The sequence below is a fragment of the Cryptomeria japonica genome, chromosome 7 (assembly GCF_030272615.1).
Source record: "Cryptomeria japonica chromosome 7, Sugi_1.0, whole genome shotgun sequence".
Classification (NCBI taxonomy): Eukaryota; Viridiplantae; Streptophyta; class Pinopsida; order Cupressales; family Cupressaceae; genus Cryptomeria; species Cryptomeria japonica.
In genome coordinates, this window is record NC_081411.1 from 812,165,571 (window position 1) to 812,190,614 (window position 25,044).

Sequence of the window (25,044 nt, forward strand, 5' to 3'; positions counted from 1 at the left end):
TTATATGTACCTGTTTATCTCTTAAACCATATGCTAAATCAATTTCCCTTTGCGTAACATTGGAATCTCCATTACGATGTGCTTCTTTAACCAATGAAGCCACACCTTCCCATGTTAACATGCGTCGAGAATGTTGACAATGTTCAATCCATACCGTCATCCAATCAAGATTATTTGCAATATACAAATGTAGTGCATCCCACTCTCGACCAACTATACAAAAAATAAATAGACGTCTTACAATCAATTTATTTTGAAGATTAAGAATTAATTAACTACAATAACATCTTATAATTACCTCTCACTTGTCTCAATCTACCTTTCCCCGTCAAGTACTCCCCTTCAAATTTTTTAATTGTGTTGGGATCCCAAATGCGATCCATGTGCATCTTTTCTACAAACTTAGGAAGATATTCAGAAATGTACACCATAGTCTCGTATACAATATATCCCTCCACCATAGAACGCTTAGGATGTGCTCTTTGTCAAACCAAAGCCTTCAAAAATTTCAAGTGCCTCTCAACCATCCACATTGACCTAGTGTGTACAGGTCCACATTATTCAATCTCCTCAACTTGGTGTATGAGGTAGTATTCTTGTGCATTGAAAAAAGATGGAGGTAGACACTTTTGCATTTCACACATTAAATGAGGAATTTTTCTCTTCCAATATTTTATATCGTCTTTATGGATTTATTTACATGACAACCACCTACAAGGTATTCAAGACGCAAAAAAATAGATTACATAACAAGAAAAACAAATCGCAAATATAATATCTATACAACGAACTAAACAAATATCACTACTTACCTCATGTATTTTCCAAGATCATATATGACTTGCTTGACATTATTGTTGAAGTCGTCTGGGAGAGATAGAGGTAGAACGTACTGCAACAATTATAAAATTATCTTTTGATATTTTGTAACATAATGAAAAGTACACGTACGTGCAGTACTTAAATACATACTAAAAACACAAGAGCATGAATTACCTTAATGAAGGTATGCCAATCATGCATTTTCATCCCTGGCCCAAATTCACTTTTCTTTGATATGAGATTGTTTATGTTTGTAGCAAATCCTGTGGAAAATCAAATTTTTCATATGACTTCTTTTATAGCATTTCTTTGTTGGTCCGTTAATAACCAAGGAAGCTCACTTATATTAATCTGGTCTCCATGGCTATTTGATTGAATGACATTTATCATTGCATGATTGGAATCCTGAATGTCACTACATATTTTGACAATTTATTCTTTGTCACACCTTCCATCCAATATTTTCCATACTGTCTCTATTATATTCTTTCCAATATGCATACTATCAAACAAATGAACAATTTGTAACTGCTCGTAGTAGGGCAACCTACTACATTGTGGGGGATAACTTTTTAGTCCCTTAGGAAGGTGGTCATTTATGCCTTCATGACCTTCATGATCATCAATCACATAATTAGTAACCAAAACAAAATAGAAAAGATGTTTTATGACAAACCAATAGATGGAATCAAATTACCTTGACAATTAATTCTATTATATTCCAACTTCCACAGGTGAGGTGTCATTCTTCGTGGCTTTGATGTATTCTCTTCTTTCCCATTGAAAAGATGTTTTTCAGTATTTTGATACTTATGATTTTTGTGGAGAAAGTGCCTATACTTATCAAACACCTGCTTTTGTAAACTTTTTGAATGACGAGATTTCATCTTTGGACCACAAACAGGACATGCAAATTTTCCCTTTGTTTGAAGACCTACAAGATAATGTATAATTGGATTAAATATGATAATTTTTTGAATTATAATGTCCATGCACAACTTAAACACTATAACATACCACAAAAATGTGTTAGCCCCGGGGCATCGTGTATTGTCCATAGAAGCTGTAGACACCTAAAATTGTCATGTCTAATTAAATAAATATTTTATTTATTTAATTACTTTAGCCTAATTCTTCTATTAATTAAATAAATCTTTACTTATGTAATTAATTCATTTATCCTCTTCTAGCCTTATTTCTCATTTAAATAAATACATTTATTTATTTAAATTATCCTTTTCCTAAATTAAATAAATATTTTATTTATTTAATTAATCCCACTTCTACTATTAATTAAATAAATCTTTATTTATTTAATTAATTCATTAACCTTTTCTACCTATGACACATGTCATTCATCTCTTAATTCATACACTACCTACCCTCTTATTATTTTCTTATTTTCTCTACCTACCCTCTAATCATAGCCGACCTCTTTTACACCTCTCAATCTTATCCCTCCATTTCATATAGTGTCTTCTATATAAGAAGATGCTTCCTTCATTATCAAACCCTGACTAACTCACTATGCATTCAGCCCTGACTACGCTTTCGAACTTGCATATGCAATCAAGCCTACTTGCAACCACATTTCCGTTCTTTGTTGAGCTCTTGTGCACACATAAAATCTTAGAGAAAATATATCAAGCAAGATCAGTAGAGATAGGAAGAATGGGGATCCAAACCCTATTGGACATGTGATGGTATAATCTTTGTGATTTCATTTGATTTGCATTGTCTTAGGTAATCTTCATATGTTATGGTGGATCTTTGTTGTTGTTAGGCTAGGGTTTTGTGGTTGAATTCATTTAGCCTTTCAACATTGTTGTTAATCCACTTTCACCATAAACATTTTGGCACGCCCGGTGGGACATGGATTTTTGTTAGATCTATGTTTTTTGCAGATTTTTCTAACCCTATATTGTTGTTTTGTAAAACAATTTGGAGAATAACCTTGTGCAGCTAGGGTTTTGGACACAAAATCAAGATCTTGGAGAGATTTGATCATATCTCACAAACGGTTTGGAAATTTTGCACCAAATTATTTTTTCAGGTTGAAGACAGTATCAGGAACTCTAAAAAAAAAATTCAAATCTATTGGAGCATATTTTAATTTTCTATGAATTTTTTATGAATTTTTATAAAAAATTAATTTTGAGAGCAAATGAGATATTTTTTTGTATTTTCTTACATTTTTGGAAATCTCTCATAATTATATAGAGGATCTGTTCTTTTTGATTTCAATTTTGATGCAAAATATTTCCTAAAAATTTGGATCTTTAAAAATTAGGGTTTTTCCTTATTTTGATCAGATCTCACAAACAGCTTCGAATTTTAGCATCAAATTGTTTGGGCTGGTCAGGAAACATATCAGAAGGATGCAGTAAAAATTTCAGATTTTTTGGATCAAATTTTCATTTTATATGAATTTTTTATGATTTTTCATAAAAAATTAATTTTGAGAGAAAATTAATGAATTTTTCAGATTTTCTTACGTTTTTGGAAATCTCTTAGCGTTATACACAAGATCTATTCTTCGTGATTTTAAATTTGATGCAAAATCATTATTTTACTCATATCTCACAAACTGCTTAGATTTGTTGCAGAAATTTTTTTATGCAGGTTTGGAAGACCATCAAAACTCTGCAGTAAAAATTTCAAATTTTTTCGATCGATTTTGCATTTTATATGAATTTTTTATGATTTTTCATAAAAAATTAATTTTTGGAGAAAATTAGCAAATTTTTTGGATTTTCTTACATTTCTGGAAATCTCTTAAAATTTTACAGATGGCCTTTTTTTATGATGAATCAGATCTTTGAATTGGTCAACAAAATGCATTGTTGAAGGCCCCTATTTCACAAAGTCTTTTGGATCTAAAATTTACCTAACTTGTGTGCTTGCAAGAAGGGGTGATCATTTGAAACAATCCAAACTACTAACAAATATTTATTGCAGGACCTTGGCAAGGGTTTTTGATCTTTATTGTGTGTCTTGTTCTCATATACTAGCAAACACTTCAATTGGTGCACTAAAATTGAACCATTGTCTTTTGTGTCTTGAGCAATAGGCTTTTTTTGTTTAATCTTTAGAGGGCCTATCTCTCCGTGTGGTCATTAGGACTACTAGTGAGGAGAGAATGACCCAAGTGGTAGCAAAAGAAAAACCATCTTCTTCCAAACCACTATAAATAATTGTATTCATGGTGAAAACTATGAATAACATGTGTTGATTAGTTCATACCGACACTATGTCTCCCCATAAACCCGTTTGATCAAATTTATTTGATCATTTGTAGGGAGTAACCCCTACCGGCTGGGAGCCTTCTGTATTTACAAAGCTAAAAGTGCCGCATGTATGGCCACACAAGAAGATGCCCTTACTAGCACCTTTTTGTTTTAGAAGCCAAAATCCTTCTAGTTGTTGGGGCAGGAGGTCAGACCTATGGTAGCGGCCCACACACATACGGTTCTTAGTAGAGATACAAAGTTTGCCACGAGGAGTTTTCGTGGGGACTAATGCTTGGCTGCCCCGAGAAGTGAGTGCTGAGGGTGGAGCCAATGGGGTCAAGCATCTAAGTATCCACTCTGAATAGTGTAGCCTCGGGGGAAACTCCATGTGGGATCAACAACTATTGTCTTGGCCAGCCATAAGAATTGTGCTTGACTTATTTTGAACAATCAAACATTCAAGACCAAACATTAAAACACTATGTCTTTTGTGTCTTCAAGTGTATGCAAAACATTCTTACATCAAACAACACACTTTTCTTGGAGTCATTTTGATTCTAAACACTTGCAAACATTGAGTTCTCATCAACACGGTGTCCTCTTGTCACGAAAAAATAGTCAAAAATTCAGATTTGATCACAACAAACAACTTCACAAATTGGAAAAATTTACAGTCCAACAAACAAGAGCAATCAGTTTCAAAATTCTTGAGCTTCCTAAGCTATCTCTTCAGGTTTTCATCTAGCATTCAACCTATCTTTGGGTGTCACAAAGTCCATCATTGCTTTACACCTTACATTACATTCACATTTGTTTAAAATTGAGTCAAAAGGTCACTTGCTTGTCCTCATCATACTTTGTCAACACACTACATACAACAACATTTTGCTAAGTGGTCCCTCATCAAGGTCTATCACCTTTGGGTCTCATTTGGTCTTACTTAGAGTCAAGGTCAACTTACCTCATCAAGAGAAACTATCATCTCTTTGGAAGCCACACCTACTCTACTACATACATACTTGGTCTTACATTTTGGACATTGCAAGTACACCTCAAATTCATTTACATTCCATCCAACTCTTGGTCTTCCATACTCTTTTCCATTTTCATCTAGTCTCACACATCTTAGTCAATACCTAGTTCATCGTTGAAACTCGTTCCCAAAAATCTAGGAGAGAAACTAAAGAGGCTCAAGAGTCCGCAAACATGAGCTCCTATGAGTATGACAATGATATCTTTTTCAATTCTGGTCATACTACATTACCTCACATGGATGCCTATAGAAACATTCCAAATGCTGAGAACATGGACACTACAAACAACAATGATACACACAATGACAACATGGACAACTTTTTCGTACATTCAGCAGAAGTGGAAGACATACTTATGGATCCCCATTTCAATAGATTGGTTGAGGAAATAATGAAGAGAGATAGACAATATTTCTTACAAGTGATGGCACATAGTGGAGCCAAGATCCCTCATGATTTTGACATGTCTCAAATAATGGAAAATCAACCTTTGCAAGAACCTCACCTCAACATGGATCAAAGGAGGCCTAATATTGGAGGCAATAGAGGACCAAATATGGTGCCTAAATCACCATCATCTTTGTTTCAAAAAATAGAGGTCCCATACACACATGGTCAAGCATATGATACTCATCTTCGCAGACCATTATGGAAGTCTTATGCAGAAAAATATGCTTAATCACATACCAATGCTAAGGATCAACCACCAAAGCAATTTGATATTCAAAGGCATGCTCAAAATTTGGACACAAGGAAACCCCGCATCAAATTTGGGGGCAACACACTAGAACAAAATCATGAAATGCCTGTAGAGTATGGTATACATGGACAAAGCAGATATTCCATTCCTCACCATGACTCTATACCAAGTGGTCCATATATGCAACATCATTATAGACCTCCTCCATATGAACATGTGTATGATCAATATCATCCATATATGCAACATTCTCCTCCTCCACCCGGTGGTTCAGGCATGGGGTATGGTCCAAGAAGTCAGTCTCCACCAAAGAACAATTTGGAGCAACAAATCAGGGACTTACAAAAGAAAATGGAGGACATAAATACACCAAAGCCAACCTACACAATGAGAGACATATGCCCCTATCCATTTGACAAAAGCATTCCAATGCCTCCATTCCCTACACACTTTGTGACACCTAAGTTTGATAAGTACAGAGGAAAAGGGGATCCTAAGGCACACATAAGACAATTTTTCATAGCTTGCATTGAGGTAGCAGCAGAATAGACATATTTGATGAGATTATTCCCACAAAGCTTAGGTGATCAAGCTATGGAATGGTTCTCCCAACTTCCACCTGGTATTAAGTCATGGGGTGACTTAGTAGAGGCATTTATCCAATATTTCTCATACAACATAGAGACAGACATATCAGTCACCACTTTGTGCAACACCAAGCAAAAAGATGGAGAATCTTTTTCATCATTCTTACAAAGATGGAGGAACCTAGCTAGTAGATGCTCTTGAAAAATTCCACAAAAACAAATGGTAGAAATGTTCACCCAAAATATTAACAAAGACATTGGCTATGATCTAAGAAAAGCTTGTTTGTCCACCTTCAAGGATATCATTGAAAAAGGCTTAGCGATAGAGAAGGTCCTAATTGAACAAGGAGTCATTAAGATATTCAAGGAGAACAAAGATGACTTTAAAGGAAAAGACAAGCCAAGATTTTGGAATGAAAACAAGAAAATAGTCAATGATGGTGTTGTTGATGCCAATACGGTACAACCAAAAATCATTTTTTCTGGATCAAGTTCTACACACAATCAAGTGAATACTCAAACAACTTCAAAGTCACGAAGGAAGTACAACCCATTGGGAGAACCACTTGAGTCAGTTTTCAAAAAGCTAGTGGCAAACAAGATAATAAAAATTCCAAATCTACCTCCATATGAGCCAAAGGTCAAACCAAATTGGTGGAATGATGATGAGTATTGTGAATTTTATAAAAGCAAGGGACATAAAATAGGAAATTACCATTGACTGAAGAACATCATACAAAATCTCATTGATAGAGGTGACATTGAGATTGAAGGACATTCCTCCAATCAAGAACATGAGATGTTTAAGGAACCATTCCCAAAGCATGACAAGGGAAAAGCTAAAGCCACAAATGACCAAACCAACTATACCAGAGCATCTTATAACTATGATTCAATTGTCAATCACATTTCAATGGATAATTATGTCTCTAGTATTATCATCAAGGACCAAACCCCTGAGAATTCTACCCAAAGACCCAAGATCATTCTGAAAGGAATTGGATCTTCTTCCGAACCTACTCCTGAATGTATTGTTACAACTCATCAAAGTAAATTCACTTTGCAAGGTGCTCCAACTAAAAAAACCACTTCCTCATCAACTAAGCCTAGGTATGACCTTGTAGAATAGTTAGGGAAGACACCCGCGCTCATCTCCATCCTTGAGCTCCTACGCATATCCCCCACACATAAAGCCATTCTTGACAAAATCTTGAGAGAGACTTCTATCCCTACTGATTTGAACGTGGACCAGTTTCAAGCCATGGTGGGATACCTTTCTGTTCCACACTCCCTTACATTCACAAAAGCCGATGATGCCTCCGTAAGTCAACCACATATGCACCACTACACATTGAAGCCTTCATACATAAACATCGAATAAAATGAGTCCTGATAGATGGAGGAGTAGGTCTAAACATTTGTACATTTAGCACTATTAAACAATTGGGATATTCAGATAAAGCTATGAATTCTACAAATAAAATTACCATCAAGGCATATGATGATGAAGAGCGTTCATCCAAAGGCACAGTCACCTTACCTCTCAAAGTTGGGCTAGTTACAAAAGATGTGGTTTGTCAAGTCCTAGACCTCGATCTCACATACAACATATTGCTAGGATGCCCATGGATTCATGAGATGGGCGCAGTCTCATCTACATATCATCTATGTATCAAGTTCCCTCACAATGGAGTTGAAGTGACCGTCAAAGCTAACCCAAATCCATTCATATATTGCAACAATTTGCAACCTCGATCATAAATAACAATCCTAGTCAATCGAGAAGCTATTCCTTCATCGACATATGTGGATCCAGAATCCTTGAAAGCTTCTACATCAAAACAAGCAGAGATCAAAGAAAAGTTCAAGTTTAAAGACATGGGATGTGGTGAGTATATCTTTCATGTTGATCAACTCCCACTATCTCCTGAGGTATTCAGTTGATAGGAACAATCTACAAATGATTTTCAATGCCGAGAATTCGGGTGTGAACCACCTAGTGTTGTGGCTACTAAGTCTGAATGCAAATCTCCTATAGTGGTGCAAGCAACTCTTGATATCAATAGTCCTAAGAGCGGTTCCAGCGAAGAATCTATTGAGCATATCGCCAAACCTCTTGAGAACTCACATAGCCTTACCATTTCATCGATTCCTTCCATTTCCACTCCACTTCCAGACTTGGATCAACAAGAATTACAAAAGTTCTTACTTATTGGGGATCAAAAATCAAGCTTTGAAAAGAAAAATCTAAAAGTCAAAAATAAAGAAAAGTCCTTTAGTTCAAATCAAAATCAAAAGCTAGTGGACTCTGCAAAAATTAAATTCAAAGATAAAAATCCTATGAACAAAAAAGAACAAGAGTTGATCTCCCCTAATATCAAAATAACTGGGGCAAAATTTCTACAATTTCAAGCCAAAAATAATACTTGTTGATCCTAAGTCTCCATCATGCTATCCTACTTTCACTTCTTTTCACAATCGTAAGCCTTTATTCCTCATCCACTTGTTCCACACATCCATCCCCTTCTACTGATACATCTTGGACCTTTAATGGAGATTCCTTGAAGGACTCTGTTATCAGGGATGCCCAAACTTCTTTAGGTGACACGCATATGGGCCTGCGTAGTCCACACACTAGTAATTCGATCTCACTTCCTTCATCAAGGAAGAAAGTCACTCAAGCTACACATCATTCAGTCAAGGAACATCACAACTACAATCATAAAGTCAAGCCTCACACATTTGAGGTGGGTGACTTATTTCTTAGAGATAATCCTAAAAATCAGCAAGATAGAGAAAAGACGGGCAAGTTCAAACCAAACTGGCTTGATCCCTACATTATCACAATAGCTTATGGATCTGGTGCATATCAACTCTCAACCACAGAGGGTGAACCCTTGGAGGATCCTATCAATAGCATGCACCTTCGCAGGTTTTACACATAGCTCTCCAGAGTATCCCAATTTCAAAATACAAAAAAAAAAAAAAAAAATTCAAAATACAAAAAAAATCATAAAAAATAAAAAATCGTTACTTGAGGAAAACCTGGCAAACAGGCACCTTGTAACACAAAAAAAATTGAAAAATAGAAAAATATTTTTGTCCAATGATGAAAACCACTTCGATGGTGCCCTAGGCAAGTACCATGGTGAAAACTGGGTCACCAGCGCCATGTGTAGAGACATTGCTCCTCCCTCCTTTAGGATTCCATTTCATCCTTTCACTTTGCACACACTCACAACCTATCCATTAGTAATAAACTTACACATTCCCATCATGGCTTGTTATTGATCTACCCAAGACTGGTTAGCCATTCATAATAAACCTCCCTTTTCCCCCTCTTTCCATCCATAATAAATCAGCCCCTATCTGTGGCTAAGGCAAATCCTACATCTAGTGATGGGTATGGAACTGAGAGCATCGCCTATTCTAAGGAGTATAGTTTCTTCCAGTTTTCTTTAGTCTAGCCATGCACAATCCACAATAAAGCAACATCTGCATCACCAATCTGCAATAAAGTTTTGTTTTCTTCGCAATAAAGTATCAGTTTCATGGATTCAGTCAGTTTCAGATGAGACACAACAGCAACAATGGGCTTCAACAAATCAAATCTTTCAACAGACTCAGACAACATTATGGTTTAGTGTTATCTATCCTTTTTGTGAAAGTAAACATTGTGACCACAATCAAATAAGACTTATACAAGTGACAAGAGACACTAAACTTGAGGACTACAGTAGATGTTGGTGTCGAGTCTTGGTTTTCTTTTGATTTTATCTTTTATGTGACATGTCTTTTAGCTTTTCCAGGATGTCTGTGACTAGAGATTCTATCTCCAGGATGTCTTTGACTAGAACAACGAAGATGAGGTATTGTCATCTATTTTTATTTGCTGTCTGTGGATTAACTCTTAGTAATGCTATGACTTGTCCAAGGATATGAGGACACTGTGAGTCTAGTGTGAACTGGGGCATTCCTTGTTTGTGATTGTCTTATCTCCATGCAAATAGGTACAATGACTTTCTAGGTCAAACATATGCCTCGATTGTCATAACCTATTTTGCCATAATAAAGCTCAATGATGATAATTCACAAGAAGCTTTTTCACTTTCATATCTTCTATCTTCCATCATCCTTCTTGAGTTTGTGTAGCCTGCTATCACATGACTGAGTATAATGACACGCCAAAAACATTTGCATTTCATGTAGTTGCACCTGCATTATCACATGTTAGCATTTCATACATACATATAGATATCACAATTGCACCATATCCTGCACACAACACATGTTAGCATATTTTACATTCTCATCATGTAAATAGTTATTTGCATCATCATATCCATCTGCATTTCATACATTCACATTCACATATGCATAACATATAAAACATAAAAGAACAAAAATATGGTATTTCATCATGTACATATTTGCATCCATATCATAAAACATATAGAAGCATCACATAGGTAGACATGCAAATAGCTGCCGCAAGGATGAATCATCTCATATATATATAAAATCATAAGTGTCATGATACAATGATGTCAAAATACATATGGCTATAGCCAACCCCCATGTCGCCCTGTCTGGACACAGGAACCCACTGATCACTCCTCCTAACACTATTGGTAGTGCTAATCCTATCCGTGTCATGGTATCCCAAGCCACGTGTCCAGCCCTCATCTCCAGTCCTAGATCCTGAAATACTCATCTCAGTGCATCCTTGTCTCCATCTTGATCATAAGGAACTAACTCCCCATCAATCGGTATCCTCAGAATCCTGTACACATCCTCTAAGGTGATTGTCATCTCACCCATTGGCAAATGGAATCTACAAGTCTCTGAGTGCCATCTCTCAGTCAGCGTAGTCAGCAAATCCATGTTCACTCGAAACTCAGACACATACAAAATGAATCTCAAACCCATATCCTCAATAGTTGACCTGTCCTCAAAATGTCAGCTCTAGTAGTAACCTCTGAGTCAATGGGAATCTCTCCCATCACTCCAACATAGGTAGGTACTCCTACAGTCAAGCAAATCAATCATGTCAGTCATAGTGACACTCACTATTCATCACAAAGTGTTGCTTCTATCCTAGTGACACTCACTATTCATCACAAAGTGTTGCTTCTATCCCAGTGATACTCACTGTTCATCACAAAGTGTTGCTTCTATCCTAGTGACACTCACTGTTCATCACAAAGTGTTGCTATCTATCCTAGTGGTACTCACTATTCATCACAAAGTACGACATGTTTGCACTCCCTGTTCATCACAAAGTGATGCTCATATTTGCACTCACTGTTCATCACAAAGTGCTGCACCTATTGGTACTCCCTGTTCATCACAAAGTACTATGTCTTGGTACTCCTTGTTCATCACAAAGTTCCTTGATCTATCTTATCCTAGGGCCTCTGCTTGAGTGTATCCTCTTGAGTAGTTTCATAATTGGCAACGTATGTTCTATCACAGAATTGTCAATCCTATCCCTATCTTCTATTCTAGTCTTCCCTAGAGGACCTGCTTGAGTGTATCCTCACAGTAGCTTATCCAATCGACAACGTATGTTTATCAAAAAACTATTGATTCGACCTAGAAGACATAAACGCGCTTACATACTGCACAAACTAGCACATACATGCCTTAGTGTTTTTTTTAACCTTGTTTGGCATACCTAACATTCATTAAATGTGCTACCTAACATGCATTTATGACAACATTTATTGCGACAAAGTACAAGGAGGTTTTACGATACTTACCGGCTCTCCTGCATCTCCTGGCCTTTGAAATCAGTGAATGCGATCGAATCTATGCACCAATGGCATCGCTGCTGACTGTTGCTACTATATTCTCTCTCTGCACTCTGATCTCTTGGATGTGTGGATGACAATGAGGATGTTTTCCCTCATGGTCTATCTTATAGACTACCCTAGCCCGAGTCAGTCTTCTTTATCTTGTGACTTTGTCACTCCATCCGGTCAGTCTATTCTAGCCTTTCTTTCTTATCAAGAGATTGTCTGCGATCTTTCCAGACATTTTCATCCAATCTCTCGAGGGGGCATATCATTCCCATCTTGGGGAAACTTTGTATCAGTTTATCTTATCTTCTTTGAAACAACGCAACAAGCCGCATTGTCTCAAAGAGGGGCAAAATGTAGACACCTAAAATTGTCATGTCTAATTAAATAAATATTTTATTTATTTAAATACTTTAGCCTAATTCTTCTATTAATTAAATAAATCTTTATTTATTTAATTAATTCATTTATCCTCTTCTAGCCTTATTTCTCATTTAAATAAATACATTTATTTATTTAAATTATCCTTTTCCTAAATTAAATAAATATTTTATTTATTTAATTAATCCCACTTCTACTATTAATTAAATAAATCTTTATTTATTTATTTAATTCATTAACCTTTTCTACCTATGACACGTCATTCATCTCTTAATTCATACACTACTTACCCTCTTATTATTTTCTTATTTTCTCTACCTACCCTCTAATCATAGCCAACCTCTTTTACACCTCTCAATCTTATCCCTCTGTTTCATATAGTGTCTTCTATATAAGAAGATGCTTCCTTCATTATCAAACCCTGACTAACTCACTATGCATTCAGCCCCGACTACGCTTTCGAACTTGCATATGCAATCAAGCCTACTTGCAACCACATTTCCATCCTTTGTTGAGCTCTTGTGCACACATAAACTCTGAGAGCAAATATATCAAGCAAGATCAATGGAGATAGGAAGAATGGAGATCCAAACCCTATTGGACATGTGATGGTATAATCTTTGTGATTTTATTTGATTTGCATTATCTTAGGTAATCTTCATATGTTATGGTGGATCTTTGTTGTTGTTAGGCTAGGGTTTTGTGGTTGAATTCATTTAGCCTTTCAACATTGTTGTTAATCCACTTTCACCATAAACAGAAGCATCGCATGGAATTGAAATTGTCTTTGTCCTATTGGTCTAGAGACGCCATACATAGTGACACCATTCCATAACTCCAACAACTCGTCGATAAGAGGCTTGATATATACATTCATATCTTTAACTTGGTACTTACCTAATCGAATGAACAAAAACATTACATAATTATTATGACCATTTTACTGCAATATTTATAATTAAATTTAGACAACTATATTTAAATGATAAAATACCTACAACAATAATTGCCAACATTATGTGCTCCCTCTTTATTGACATCCATGGAGGAATGTTATTGTTGATAACAAAAATAGGCCACACTGAGTAAACAGATCTCATCTCTCCAAATGGATTCACATTGTCCGCTGCCAATGAAATCCTGATATTACGAGGTTCTTCTTTAAAGTGTGGCCACTTTTCCTCTATGTCCATAAATGTTGAACCATTTGCAGGCATTTGAATAATGTCATCTTGACTTCTATTGCGTGCATTGTAATCCATAAGTTGTGCCAAGCTAGTGCACTTGAATAATCGTTGCATATGTGGAATAATGGGAATATAGCGAAGAACCTTGTGAGGAACCCTTTTTGTTATTTGATCTGTTTGATATCTACTGATATGACATTCAGGGCATTCAGTTCAAAATTCATGTTGTTTGTGATTGTTAGGTCTTACTTGGAAGGCTAATGTATTGAGAGGGGAGGGGTGAATCAGTACTTCAAAACTTTTCTTGAAAAACAATTTTACTGATAAACACAAACTATGTATTGCTGATCTCAAATATATGTAATACTAAAACATAATCATAGAAATAACATACAACAAAATATCACTCCATAACACATAGATTTTTGGTCACGCAGAAACTCTTGGTTAGAGAGAAAAACTACGGTGGGGATGGCATCCACAACTTCACTACTGCAGTAATCAAGATTGCTCGATTAGAGATACATGTTTAGCCATTTCTGATAGCCTACCCTGTTAGGAGTATAAAGATCTTTAGATCTACCTTGCTAAAGGATTTTGCAAACACTTCTACAAAATGTTGTACCTGGTTAAAGGATTTACAATTTATAGACTTTATTAGAGTCTTTTACCCTGTTAAAGGTTTCTATTACAATTTAAAATTTTAGTCAAAAATCTTTACAAAATATCTGCAATACAAAATATCTGCAACTTCACATCTGAAATGTTATAGCAGACTCTATGTGTTCAATATAAAATTACCTTGCTCATAGCATTCCTCAGTAATTGATAAATCAACTCGGTAACCACTTATGTATACTCTGTCCTCTTAAACTGTTCTCTGAAATCTTCTCATTAACCTGTGATTATCTCTGTCAATCTTCTTTTTTTCATACTGAACTATGTCATTCCTTTGTGTCTCTTTTCTTGATTGACTTTACATATCATATCATGCACTCAAAATCATTCTATTTATATAGATCTTTGAGATGATGATCTGTTCATGCTTCCATCATACAAACATGTTTTATTGAATGAATAAACATAGAAATTATTTCATTGGACATTCTTCCTCAAAATCATACAAAATCTTTAATTGCAATTTCCTATGTAGTAACGGTTTCATCTTCTCAAATTATGTAACATGTTTCACATGAGTGTCCAGGTTCATTGAATCTGGTAACACGTTTTCACTCGGTTCAGATTAACTCAGTATACCTTCTTTGCTGCTCGATAAACATATAAATCTTACTCGGTAGACATTCTACATATGTCTCGGTTCATAGCTCGGTGTGTATCATCTCGGTGACTTGTCTTTCTTCTATAACCAACACCAGTGATCTTGGTGTTTACCGACTGGACTTTTTGGTAGTATTAACTGACTAGAGTATATAGAATGAATTTGGGCATAAAACTAATGACAACTTAGTAAATAGCAACAATCTCCCCTTTTGACATTAGTTTGGTATGTTTGACAAAACTCCTTTCAAAGTCATAATACAAAATCTATATGCTTGCAAAATAAACTGAAATGTCAGTATATACAATGTTCAAATACATACTCAAATACATACTACCCTTATCAATATTCTATACATAACTTGATGTTCCATGCTCTGTATTTCCATGCTCTTGATGTTACATGCTCCTGATGTTCCATGCTCCCCCTGACAATTTCAACTGTACACTCGGATACTCTATATACTCAAATATTCATTCTCGGTCATGTGTTCTGTACACTCCCCCTTTTCGACAAACATCAAAACTAGTTACCATTTGGTGGGGGCAACTGATCAAAAATAGATTTATACTTTGTACGAGCTTCTGTAAGAGTGTTCTTAAGTGCATCCTTGACACTTTCCAGTATTGTAATCTGAGTTGTGATATCAGCTGACAGTGTGATCAAACCATCTAAAGTGCTTCCCTCAACTTGAGTTGACAATTGGGTAGCTCAGTTGATTTTCTCTTGAAGTGATGACAAATGGGGAATAAATAATGTTTGAAGAGTCATGATATCCATCCTTATTTTATGCTCTTCATTTTGAAGTTCTAACTATTGAGCCATAAGTTTGTGTAGCCTTGAATTAAAATTCTGAAGAGAATTTGGCTCGATAGTCAATTTATTTCTTCTTCACCTTTTGGCTCTTCAATCTGAATCCTGAATATCTTCTTCCATTTCTCTTTGGTTTCAATTTCAACTTCAAGATATAGTCCATTCATCATTTTTAAGGCCCTTTGTTTTACTTGAAAATTTGTTTGGTAGTTTTTCAAGTGATCTCTTATTTCATCTACCGAAATATCTGGAAAGAGATGTACCAAAACTCTTTCTCTTATTTGCTTCTTCGAGTCCATAGCATATTTCCATCTATTATCAATATGTGAGTATAATGCTTTTGGAAGAAAACCAGTCACTTCCAATGGAACTACTCAGAACTTGAGAAGTGTACTAATTACAGTCTCTTCTATTTGCCTCTTCTCTTCATCTATTCTAGTATCATATTTTACATATCTAAATGACCCAAATCCACCATATTCCTTCAATTTTGCACAAAAATTGTCGACACTGTGTACATATTCCTTTGTGCTTTTTACAATATGAAGTTTATTTACATCTTCTGACTCTGTGTCACTTTCCAAAATTAGTTTTATGTTCTTCTTTCTATAAGTTTTTGTAACCTTAGGCATTTCTACATTCTTTTGCTTCTTATCGGGTGACACAACAGGTGATCTAGTGTTCGGTCGCTTCACTGGTGGGGTTGGTGATACCTTGGTTGCATCCTGTTTCTTTCTTTTCAAAATTTTGCCCTTTGGCAACTCGGTGCTCAGAGTAATTGCTGCTTCTTGAGCTTCAGATTCTTCCTCGATTGAAAGTTGATCACTCTTAGTAGGAGTGGTGGTAGAACCTTCTCCAAACTTTTTAGTTAAATCCTTGATCATTCTGGTGGCTTTTTTGGCAGCCTTCAGAACAACAATGCTCATTTTTACTTTCTCTTTCACCTCTTCATAGGTGCCATATCTTTTCTCGGTAGCATGCCTTGGAAGTGCTAAAAAGGCATCTATCTTCTGTTGAGCAATGTTGAAATCTATCTCATAACCCATAGGCGGTAATGATTGAGTCCTGGGTTCTACTGCATTGACATAATAGTAGTCTATATCCAATTCAAAACATATAGTATCCTTGTATTTTTCCACTAGCTGAGGTGGAATCCTGTACCTGCTATGCATCTTTTCCTGGAATTTGTTGAAGTAGTCATCCATTATCATATTGAAATTATCACCTAGCTGATTGATGAAATCATTTATTTGATGAGTGATAGGTCGGTGTAATTCCCAAACAACGTAACCGACTGATGGAAAGAATTTTTGAAAAGAGAAGAACATACACACTAGGAGTGACCCAAACTTTAGTGTGTTAGCAGTATTCTTCTTCTTCGGTTTTCTTATTGTATTTAGATTTTCAAAAAGATTCTTTAACAACACTTCACATAAATCAATTTGCATACCCTTTTTAACAATTTTATAGACCAAATCTATAGCTGCACATAGTACACTATTTTCTCTTGCCGACTAGAAGAAACAATAACCAATAACTCTAATAGCAAAATTAAGCTCTGCATCTATCACATTGTTCAACTTAAGACCTCTGCTATCAGACTCAACACCTGTTAATGTTATCAATTCCTTCTGTGAAATCATCTTATGTGATCGGGCATGGTCAAATCTAGGGTATCCGGTTATTATGTGAATAATTTCCTTGGTGATCTTGAAAGGTTGATCCTCTAGCCACATAAAATCGTCATGTACTCGGCTCAAGACAAATTTGACCCATTGGGGTTTGAAGACTCGACGATAGGTTGGGGCTTTAGTTAATCCCTTAACTTTTATATTCTCAAACTTGCTATCTAGATTTCCATTGGTGCACAATTTATCATACATATCCTTAATCTCAGTATGACCTATCTCATCAACTCTGCTCTTGGTATAAAATCTAACATCTTCGATCAATAGAACCCTATCTAGAATAAGACAAAATGTAGTTTTCTCATCAGGTTTGGAAGCCACTTTGGGAGGTAAGGTGTATTTCAATGTAGGCTTCTCAATGGTTTCTACAAGAACAGGTTTCTAAACTTTGGGGGCCATTTCAAACTGAAATTCTACTTACGAAGTAGCTTAGGGTTTCAAATAACCAGAAAATGCTTCCAACTTAGTAAATACTTCGAAAATATTCACAACTTGACTTGATCAGTTAACTGCTAAAAATGCAACTTTAGATTTGCTAAATACCTTGAATTTGCTCTTGGAAATGTTTGATCGCCTTTTGATTCGCTATGCTTTGCACTTTGAAAACTGGTAAGTAAAAAAATGATCGTGCTCAATACTTTAAATATCTCCTTTTGACCTTATCAGGATTTGTGTGGTTAGGTTAAATAGTCATTAAATGCACTTGGTTTTACTTTACCGACTAACTCTTTTATAAGCTTTTACCGACTAGGCAGGTTTAATACTTTTACTGACTTCTCTAGTAAATCAAAATACTAGATAATTTTTTGAACTTTCTATTGCATCTTAGCTATGCAGATTTTGGAATTAAGTGCATAAATATATAGGAACTATTAAGATCTAACCTTTGAGAATGCAATCCCTCCATATCTTTATTGACTAATTCGAACTAGATGCACCTAACTTGGTAGGTAAGGTGCTTCCTTCATTAGTTGAGACATTTTCCTTCTTTTTCCAAAATTTCTGCAATTTGCTTCTTATCTCCTTAGTATCTCCTCTTGATTGGTCTTTGCAATCTTTAGCTATGTGTCCAACCTTGTGACAATGAAAACATGCCATTCCTAGATTTCTCCATGATCTCTGGTTGTTCATTCCAAACCTTATCATACAATTTGCACTTATATGCATATCTTCCACAACATTCATACCAAATTCTTGTATTGTAATCCCATGGTACTGAAATATATTGTCGATTGAGATTTGTGTCAGTTCGGTAGCTTCTAGTGTTTGCTCGGTGTGGAGTCCACATATAGTTTTTCTGCTTAAACCAACATTTCTCGGTATTGTGTCCATATCTATTACAATTTTTGCAAAACCCTTTGTATTTTTCCTTTTGATAATTGTTGATAGACTTTGTTCTACATTGCTTAGATGTGTGACCATACTTATTGCAATTGTAACAATAACCATTAAACCTAGTAACATCTGGTTGCTTACCTTTTCTGATCCGGCAAACATTGGCAGTATGTCCTCGTTTTTCACAGTAGTTGCAAATAGGCTTCTTGTCCTTGATGTTCTCTTTGTTTCCAGCTTGCTTGGATGATTCTCCTTTCTCAGTAGTGTTGATCCCTTTCTCGGTAGAGTTGTTTCCTTTGTAACCGAGTCCTGCATTTTTGTTGGGTTTTCTCATATTCAGTTGCCCATCCAACATTCTTGATGCTTCATGGCTTTTCCTCAATGTTTCTTTTGACTTCATTTCTACTTCTAGTTCATCGGTCAATCTTGATATTTCAAGTTTCAATGCTTGGTTCTCATTTTCTTTTAGTATAGCTTCATGATGTGCATAGTCCAATTGATCAGATAGATTATGTTGAATTATAGTCATCCTTGATATTTCCTCATTCTTTACAGACACCATTGCTTCTAGCTGTTGTTTTTGTCCTTCTATAATTTACTTATTATCTTCAGTTGTTCTCAATGCATCAAGATTTTTAGTCATCTGTGTGCTAAAATACTCATGTTCCCTTCTCATTGCTTTTAGATGTTCATTAAGTGCTTTGTTCTTTTCTTTCAGTTCTAAAATCATTTCTTCAGATTCTTTTGATATGTTGTTCTTAGATGATGTCTCAATTTGTTCCACCAACTCTTGTGAGTCCTATAAATCATCAAACAACATTCTTCTGACTTTCAATGATCTGTGCATTTGCCTCTGCATATCTGCAATCATTTGATTAGCATGATCCAATTCTTCTTGAAGATTCACAATCCTACGAGATTGTTTATAGCCTTCCATTGATAGGATCTTTCTCTTTAGGATGTTAGACCCTTTACCAAGAATATGGCTCTAGTACCAATTGTTAGGTCTTACTTGGAAGGCTAATGTACTTAGAGAGGAGGGGTGAATTAGTACTTCAAAACTTTTCTTGAAAAACAATTTTACTGATAAACACAAACTATGTATTGCTAATCTCAAAGATATGTAATACTGAAGCATAATCATAGAAATAACATATAGAAAAATATCACTCCATAACACAAAGATTTTTTGTCACACATAAACTCTTGGTTAGAGAGAAAAATTGTGGTGGGGATGGCACCCACAACTTCACTACTACAGTAATCAAGATTGCTCGGTTAGAGCTACATGTTTAGCCATTTCTGATAGCTTACCCCGTCAGGAGTATAAAGATCTTTAGATCTACCTTGCTAAAGGATTTTACAAACACTTCTACAAAATGTTGTACCTGGCTAAAGGCTTTACAATTTATAGACTTTATTAGAGTCGTTTACCCTGTTAAAGGTTTCTATTACAACTTAAAATTTCAGTCAAAAATCTTTACAAAATATCTGCAACTTCACATCTGAAATGTTATAGCAGACTCTATGTGCTCAATATAAAATTACCTTGCTCATAGAATTCCTCAGTAATTGATAAATCAACTCAGTAACCACTTTTGTATACTCTGTCCTCTTAAATTGTTCTCTGAAATCTTCTCGGTAACCTATGATTATCTTTGTCAATCTTCCTTTTTTCATACTGAACTATGTCATTCCTTTGTGTCTCTTTTCTTGATTGACTTTACATATCATATCATGTAATCAAGTCATTATGTTTATATAGATCTCTGAGATGATGATCTATTCATGCTTTGATCATACAAACATGTTTTATTGAATGAATAAATATATAAATTATTTCATTGGACATTCTTCCTCAAAATCATACAAAATCTTTAAATGCAATTTCCTATGTAGTAACAGTTTCATCTTCTCGAATTATGTAACACGTTTCACATGAGTGTCTAGGTTCATTGAATCTGGTAACATGTTTTCACTCGGTTCAGATTAACTTGGTATACCTTCTTTTCTGCTCGGTAAACATATAAACCTTACTCGATAGACATTCTACATATGTCTCAGTTCACAGCTCGGTGTGTATCATCTCGGTGACTTGTCTTTCTTCTATAACTGACACCGGTGACCTTGGTGTTTATCGACTAGAGTATATAGAATGACTTTGGGCATAAATCTAATGACAACTTAGTAAATAGCAACACTGATATATAATATGATCATTGGGACAAGCATCTATTACTTGATACTCCATTCCAATATCTTTCATAATGGCAGATAATTCTCGATATGAGCGAGGTAGAATATTTGATGGTGGTAACAAAAACTCACCTATCAATCTACAACAAAAAAATGTAATTTGTTATAATAAATAATATTAATGGTACAACATGATTCACAATTTATTATGACATATATGACATACCTTAACATACATGACATTGTTATGTTGGATATACCATTCATAACCTTCAAGTTCACCAACAACAATACAACGGAGAGAAGAGTTTCTTGTGAGCCTTTGTAAAGGGCCTCAGATTCCTTCTCAAGTAGAGGGAGATCATGAACAACATCAAGGTCATCTTCATCATCATGATCAGCCGTGTGAGTACTAAATGAGTCATGGATCAATGTATTTTTACCATCATCTTCAATTGTGTTTTCTGGCTCATCATCATCATCTTCCATGGGATCATTATCTTCAGCTTCAATATTCACACCTCCATGTTCATCCACTTTGAAAACCATATTCTTAGGGTTGTGTTGATCCATACCATGTGCTTTGGGATGCTCGACCTATATAAAATTGATAAACATAAATAAACCGTGATCATGATCTCATCATCACATGATTTATTATGTATATAAATTGTCAAAACAATATAATGAAAAACTTACCAATGGATGATAATCATGTCCACCTTCAATGTGACCATGCAACCTACAATGTTTCTTCATTGTTTTGATTAGAAGTCTTCTAGTCTTTAACCCCTTACAAATTTTGCACGGACAATAAAATTTTCCATCACCTTTTCTTTTCAAGTTAGACCACAATCTAGCAATTGTCTCCTTATTTTGTTGTTCATTGATATTGTCTGACATGGTCTTTCTTCGTAGGCAAGAAAATAGAAATTATCATCATTGAATAGAGCATCTTATTGAATTTATATTTCTAGTTTTCTTATGGTACATCACACAACATGGAAAACGAGAAATACTCAATAAATAACAGGATTCATTGATCTAGTATTATCACAATCTGCACTTGGCCTTCAATATTTTCTCCTCCTAACACTATTTATCCATTACCTGTCAAGTACAAAACTCTAAAAACTATGGCTATTAAAATACATAAGACAACATTGTAGCATCTTATAATCATCTTTTATAAAACCAAAGCACTTGGGAGTGATTCCTTTTCTTTTTCCTTCTAATTTTTTCACTGTCACTTCCATCCTCCGAGTCAGATGCCCTCGCCCTTTTCTTTCTTCTTGTTTTTTCATACTCATTGTCATGCTTTGAATTATTTTCATTTCTTGGTGACTCCTTACTGCTCCCACTATCAGTTTCACTCTCAGAATCTAAGTCTGATGTATTAGAATCTGACGAACCTGATGAACTAGAAGAATCATCATTAGAGGTAGATTCATCTGACTTAGGAAGAGACTTTTGCTGCTGCATTATGAGCCTTGGCATATTCTTCAAACACTCATGTAAACTCTCAGTGATACTACCAAGACCAATAGAAGTGAAGAAATTGATAACAAACCGAGAATTTTTGGGATTGTCCTTTGGAGAAATTGAATCAAAAGACTCCTGCATTGTTGGATCGTTCAACCTTTCATTAAGCAACAATATACCAAGTTGCTCTACTAGCTCCTACAAGAGAATATTTATAAAAATATGGGAAGAGGAAGTAGTATCTTCCTCTATCAGACGTATATAAGCAAGACAATACCATCGAAGAGCATATGTGCCAAGTAAGTGGGCAAAAAACTTTGCAACATTACGCAGTTTATTTGTTTCCAGTCTGTGTATCATATAATACTGTTGTACAAAACACTTATCAAAAAATTTCTCATAAATTTTATTGATCATACAAAATCTTTGCCCAAGAAGACCATAATAATGAAGGTATGTTCTCTCTTGACCAGGTTCAAGCTTGATCTTTAGTAGCTTATGACCAGCTTCCTCAAAATCAACACTTGACATGATTGTCAAATAAATTGTACATCTTAAATTGACCAAGTTTGTCTCTATCTCATCCTTTATTCTCAGTGCTTCCTCACCTTCCTCATCATCATCATCATCATCATCATCATCATCATCATCATCATCATCATCATCATCATCATCATCATCATCATCATCATCATCACCTGAATCATTGTCCCCTTCTGCTTCATCTGAAGAAGCATCTCCAAGGATATCTTTCTTCAGTTTTTCATAGGTTGCCTCATGCTCTAAGAAATCAAGATCTGGCTTGAAAACATCCAAACCAGCTTCTTGATGAAGTTCATCTTCTAGGAAAACTTCATGTGTTAACTGATCTGGATGCACAGCTGGATGACACTTGAACTTAGCTTTGAAAATTGCAAAAAGGCCTTCAATTAAAAACTGTACTCATTTGTCAATTTCCCCCTCATGGAGAATACCTCCAAATCTTTCAAAAATCCCATAGAGACCTTTGGGTGAAAGGTCTTGCAACAAAGAACCACATTCTTTCACGAACCCAACAACAACCTCTACACTGTCATCTGTGGGGTTCTCTAGTAAAAGAGTGAGACATTCCAAGGCAATGATCTCATGTGCAACTTGTTGATTCACTAAATGAGCTATGAATTTGGCTACTGCTATCAACATGTGCTTGTCATTGCATTTGTATGCCCTCTTAAGCTGCAAAATAATTCTTCGCAAAAGCAGATTGCCAACTTCAAGAAATTTTGTATTTACCATAGCAACCAACACAACAAAAACATCTGTAAATCTAGGGGATGCCATTTGGGATTTCATACAATACCTACAAAATAGACCCCTCCCATGGATGAGATTCTCTACAAATAACTCTGGAATGATGTTCTTGATGTTAGATGCATTTACCTTGTTTACTAACCCATTGATACTCTTCCGAAGGGCATCCCATGTCATGCGCTGGTATTCCACACTGCTCTTGTCTTCCACATCTTTCATCATTTGAGCTAGCTTAAATGGGGGAATGTTAACACCCCCACTTCTTCCAACACCCTTCTCAGCTCCTCTTATAGCACCTTCACCATTCCCATTCTGAGATGGAGTAGACACAACACTAGAAGTTTTCACTTCCACTGCCTCTCTATCCCTCATGTTTCCAGAAGCCCCTTTACCACTTAATTCATGCTTATTTCTGTACATAAACCCATCAGGAAGCATGATTTTTTGCATATAAGCTTGCCCAAATATTTTACAGTTATTTTTCATCAAGATTCCCTCAGGAACTGGCAGATCCTACTTCCATACTTTAATTCTATTTTCTCAAAGGACAATCCTAAAAATTCATGCATTGCAAACAAATTTTTACACCTTTGCTGGTTGTGGTGGTGTCACAGAGAGTTTACATCAATAAATGAAGAACATGCCAATGCTTTTAATATAGCAGTAGAAGTCTATCTCTTATTCAATATCTCTAGTGAAACCCCCATGATCTTTTGTTGGGGTATAATTTGTTATATTCTAGAAAGGGTCTTGTCCTTTGTTGATGGGATACTCATCTACCTCAAGAAATAACTATTTTTTTCTCCAACAAGAAGTGGAACTAAATGAAGATCTAGCACCATGAAATGAATCCTCAAAAGGATTACTATAGTTAGTTTTGTTAGATAATGATCTAGGTAAAATACTAATGTGGCTTTAGGAAACATTATGTACTAGCTTAGCATACTCTAACAACTTTGGTGCGACATGCTACATCTAATTAAGTCTCCATCGGTATCTCTATTGTGTTTATGGATTGGGATTCAATGTACTCTTTTTATACACAGATTTTACTTTCAACTGAGGAGGTTTGTATGTACTTACTTGTCTTTCGATTGTATTCCTATTTCAAGAATTTCTTCTATCAACAAATCATTTGTTGTAAGTTGTACAAGTGGAAGATTGAACATGCCTTCCATTCTAGCCTTGTTGATACGTTAAACACCATCTTGTGCAACAA